The sequence below is a fragment of the Panthera pardus genome, unplaced genomic scaffold (genome assembly GCF_024362965.1).
Source record: "Panthera pardus isolate Hobbes unplaced genomic scaffold, ASM2436296v1 HiC_scaffold_16, whole genome shotgun sequence".
Classification (NCBI taxonomy): domain Eukaryota; kingdom Metazoa; phylum Chordata; class Mammalia; order Carnivora; family Felidae; genus Panthera; species Panthera pardus.
In genome coordinates this window covers 111,793,430-111,798,643 of record NW_026526721.1, presented here as the reverse complement: position 1 = coordinate 111,798,643, position 5,214 = coordinate 111,793,430, and the positions used below count along the sequence as shown (strand labels likewise).

At 37.2% G+C, this 5,214-nt stretch overlaps 1 pseudogene; it reads right to left on the bottom strand.

Moving 5' to 3' along the window:
- Positions 1-1,856: 1,856 nt before the first annotated feature.
- On the bottom strand, positions 1,857-2,734 carry LOC109261271 (ferritin light chain-like; annotated as a pseudogene).
- Positions 2,735-5,214: the final 2,480 nt, after the last annotated feature.

The window sequence follows — 5,214 nt, the reverse complement described above, 5'->3', positions numbered from 1 at the left end:
TGGTTAAGGTAAACAGAACTAGAAACACGCAAACCCTAGGCAACTCCTGATTATGCTGACTCAACTTTTCACATTAAATATGTAGTGGAGGTGTGTCCAATTCCAAACATAAAATACTATATACCTCAGACTTTACTCTCCCACACATGATACTCAGCTTTCAACCAGAAATTACAAGATACAAAAAATGCAAGAGAAAACAGCCTTCTGTTGGGAGACAATGTAATCTGCAGAACCCAGATGGTGAAGCTATTAGGCAGGGTATTAAAAAGAAAAAATTATGATTTATATGTTAAAGTTCTAGTGTAAAAGTTTAAAAAGGTGGTTAATTTATAAGAACATATGGAAAATTTTAGCAGAGAAATGGAAACTGTAAGCAAGTAGCAAATAAAAATACCAGAAATAAAGCTATAGTAACAAAGAAAAAGATAAGTCAAAACAAAGTATTCAAACTAAAATAGAGAAAGAGAGAAAAGCCAGTGCATCTGAGAACCATGGGGCAATGTCAAATGGTCTCAAATATGAGCTTTTGGAATCACAGGATGAAAAAGAAAATAATGAGGAGAAGAAATATTTGATAATTGCTAGAATGTCTCCCAAATAATGAAAAACTTTAAATCATAGATCTGAAAATCTCATAGAACACTCACTAGAATAAAATACTAGAAAGGAAGAAAAGGAGGAGGGAGGAAAGGAGGGAGAGAACCCCTAGACACATCATACTTAAACTATTAAAAACCAAAGATAAAGATGAAATCTAGATAGCAGAGAGGGGAAAAGACACATTATATACAGAGGAACAAAGGCCAGAATTTAAGCAGATTTTTATCATAAACTTTCTAAGCCTGAAGATGATGGAATGTCATTTTTCAAAGTGCTGAAAGAGGGGGGGAAATGACCACCCCAGAAATCAGCACCCAGTTACTTTACCACTGGAAAACAAAAAATGTAGACTTTATGGACAGGAAAGAAACAAGAGAATTCATTATCAGTAAACTTTCACTACAAGAAGTTATAAAGGTGGTTCTTTTGGTAGAAAAAATATACCAGACAGAAACTTGGATCTATGCCCACACCTAAAAATGTTGGACATGGTACAAATAAAGGTGAAAATAAAATTTATTTTTCTTATTTTGGTTACTATAAAAGATAACTGACTAAAGAAGAATTAGTAGCAATGTATTTTGCATATACAATGTATAAATGTTTATTGAAACCATTTTAATATTTGGTTATTGAGAAAGCCCATCAAAGTTTATCGCCATAAAACCTCAAGATCATTATTTACCATATCACTTATTCAACACCCACCAGACATCCAACAAAAATCATTCAAAGGTTTTAATATTTTTAAAAATTTTTCTAAAATTATGTCTATATTTTCTCTAAAATTTTTTTGTCTAAAAGGAAACTTATTGTGTGAATACTTGTGGATGATTTTTATTGTGGTTCAACTTCTAAGAATGACTTAATTGCTTTTCCCACTCTGATATCTTTTATGCTTTATAGAAAAAATGGCTAAATTGCCCAATTTGATTCATAACAACAGTCTCCATTTGTTTATCCCAGGCATTTTTCCAATAGTGTTCTCTAAATTTATGGTATTATTTGTCTACCCTCTTCCCCTCTTATCTAAATTCCAGTTCTGCTTTGGGTAAAATTAGATCTTTTTTTTTTTTTTTTTTTTTTTTTTGAGAGAGAGAGAGAAAGAGAAGAAAAGAGGTGAGAGGGAAAGTCTTTTATTATATCAGGGGAAAATCCTTTTTATTCTATAATTTTTCTTGTTTTGGGCAGAAACAGATACGTTAAAAAACAGGGTTTTTTTTTGTTTTTTGTTTTTTGGGTTTTTTTTTTTTTTTTTTTTTTGCTGCAAAAAGCTTCATTGTTTTCATTTGGTCCACGGCTTGGGAGAGGGCTACAGGTGGTTAAAAAGCTGCCTAGTGGCTGCAAGGAGAGACTCGGGCACAAGCCCTGGCACCTGGGGGATGTCAGAGGGACCCTCTCAAAAGCTGCTGGGCTCCAGAGACTTCTAGTCGTGCTCGAGGGTGAGCCTTTCAAAGAGATACTCACCCAGGCCAGCCTGGAGGCCGGAGAGCCTGCGGAGATTAGTCAGATGGTCGCCCATTTGATGAGTTTCACCTCATCTAGGAAGTGATTCTCCAGAGTCACAGAGATGGGGGTCTGCACGGGCAGAACTCAGGGCAGGAAGATCCAAAAGACCTGCTTCAGGTTCTTCTCCACCAGCCGGGCGGCTTCCACAGCGTCCAGAGTTTTACCCCACGCATCTTGGGACGGCGCGTGCACGTCCCGGAAGAGGGCGCAGCTGCCGCGCTGGTTTTGCGTCCTCAAAAGACGCTCAGCGCCTTCCGGCTTCTCCTCAGCCACCCCGCGGGAGAAGCGGCCCACGCCCTCCAGAGCCACGGTGGAACTAGAAGCCCAGAGAAAGGTAGGTGTAGGAGGCTCGCAGGTGCTTGCCGACTAGGCGGTTGACGGCGGCCTCCACCTCTGTGGAACAAACTCTGACGAATCTGGGAGCTCATGGTTGGTCGGTAATGAGGAACCAAGTTCAAAATCGGGTGTTGGCTGGCCCCAGGGGCAGAGGGTGGGCAAAAAGATGGCTCCCGACGTTGTGACTGGAAAAAAGGTTGGAGGGTGGTCAGAGGCTGGTAGAAGGGCCGTCCCTGGGTCTGTTCCGTCCAAACGCTGTTGAAGCGAGAGAGGGATCCGGAGGACTGCCGGGCGCACTGCCAAAACAGTTCGTTATTTTTATATGCATGTTCGTATGTCTTTTTCTGTGCATCTAAATGGACTGTTACGCTTCTAGGTTAAGCCAAACATTTGATCAGTTTTCATAAGTTTCTGTGTTAGAGTGGGCAAAAGAAGTCTGCCACAAAAATTTTGTGGTGCTTAGTAAATATAAATTCGATACTACCAGAAGTGATGTAATGTGGTAGATGAGAAACCCCATCCAACTTAGACCCCAACCGCTTCAACAGAAATCTGCACTTCTCATGCTTTCTGTTTATCTCACAACCCTTCATAGACTTCTCATAACCTACAATGATCTCCATCAAAATAGAAAAACAAAGTTTTTTTTTAACTCTGTATTTCTGTTTGTGCTCACTGTCATTACTAAACAGTGTATTGAGGATTGTTGTCCTGTTGTGTGTGCGTGTGTTTTTCCTTATACGCAAGACAAAACGAGATTAGTGAAGTGCTGGGATTCTCATTAGGGGAGTGACTTAGCTCACCTTGTCCACACTTCAAAGATTTCTGTTGCCTCCACCAGCTAGCAGATCTAAACTTTACAGTAGTCCCCCCCTTATCTGTGGGTGATATGTTCCCAAACCTCCAGCTGATGAAACCAGATAGTATACCAAACCCTATATGCACCATATTTTTCTATACATAGAAACCTATGAAAGTTTAATTTATAAATTAAGCATAGAGATTAACAACTAAGACATAATAAAATAGCACAATTATAATATACTATAATAAAAGTTTTATAAATGTGTTTTCTCTCTCAAATTATCTTATTGTACTGTACTCATCCTTCTTGTGATGATGTGAGATGATAAAATGCCTACATGATGAGATGGGGTGAATGACGTAGGCATTGTGACATAGTGTAAAACTCCTGTTGACTTTCTGATGGTATGTCAGGAGGATCATCTCCGTCCAGATAATGGTTGACCATGGGTAACTGAAACCATGGAATGCAAAACCGTGGAAAATGAAACTGTGGACAGGGAAGACTTCTGTACATTTTTTCTTCTCATTACTAGAAAAAGAAAGTCATTTCCAATCCATTTTTAAGACTAGACTCCCAGGGTAAGAAATAATAAGGAAGACTTAAAAGGTCATCTAAAGTTATTTGTGACCAAGTTTATAGCTTTTCTCAATTTTCTCAGTTGTTATTAAATGGTGACTACATTTGTACAACATAGTCATTGTTTATTTTGATCACCACAAAATGTCTGTAAAACATACTTGTAAAATGTAAATTGGATAATAATTCAATAAATTGTCTCATAAAATTTAATCTGTCTTCTATAATAACAAACATTTTTATTTATTTATTTTCTGAAAGACCCAGCATTCCTAATAGATATTATACATTTTTGTTTCTAAATATTTTATTTAAAAAGAGAGGGGAGCTCCTGGGTGGCTCAGTCGGTTAAGCGTCTGACTCTTGATTTTGGCTTGGGTCATCATCTCATGGGTTCGTGAGATCTAGTCCTCTGTTGGACTCTGCACTGACAGTGCACAACCTGCTTAGGATTCTCTCTCTCCCTCTCTCTGCCCCATCCCCACTCTCTCTCTCTCTCAAAATAAATAAATAAACATTAAAAAAAAAAAGAAAGAGAGGAGCACAAATTATAAGAGTAAACCCATGTAATCAATTCTCAGATCAAGAAATAGAACACTAATCTGTCATTCCAGAACTCCCACTTGTCTCCTTCCTAGTGATTGCTGCCACCAAGGTAACTATTATCCTAATTCACCAAATTATTTTTACAAAATTTTTACTTTTATAAAAATGGAATCAAGCACTGTAAGCCTTTCTGTACCTGACTTCTTTAGTTCATGACCATGTTTGTGAGATTCAATCCTACTGTTTTGCACAGCATGTTTGTTACTTTTTGTGGCAGCATGGTATTTCACTGTATGACTTTATTCATCTATTCAACTACTGATGCTGTCCATCATTTATCCTTATTATACATATACATACATATACATACTCGATACAATGTACAGTGCCATATTGAATACAAATGGTGATAGTGGGAGATGTTTACTCATCCATTCCCAAAGTCAGGGGGGAGTTTTCAATATTTCACACTTAAGTATCATTTTTATGACAGTTTTTTATACATACTCTTTATCAGTTTAAGGTAATTCCTTCTCTTTATTAATAATTTCCATTTTTAGGTCAATATTCTTTGTTACAGAAACATTTCTTTTATTCCTAGTTTGCCTGGAAGTTATTTTCCCCCCTGTAGTCTGACATTTTATCAAATGTTTTTCCTGTGTCTGAGACCTATGGTAATGTTCCCTGTTTTGTTCCTGAAATAAGTTATTCGTGGTTTCTCTGTTTTTCATTGCTTAATCTTGCTAGGAGACTATCAATTCATTTCTCTTTCCAAAAAATTAATTTTTTAACATTTATTTTCTATTGCGTATATTTTCTGTTTCATTTATTTTTGT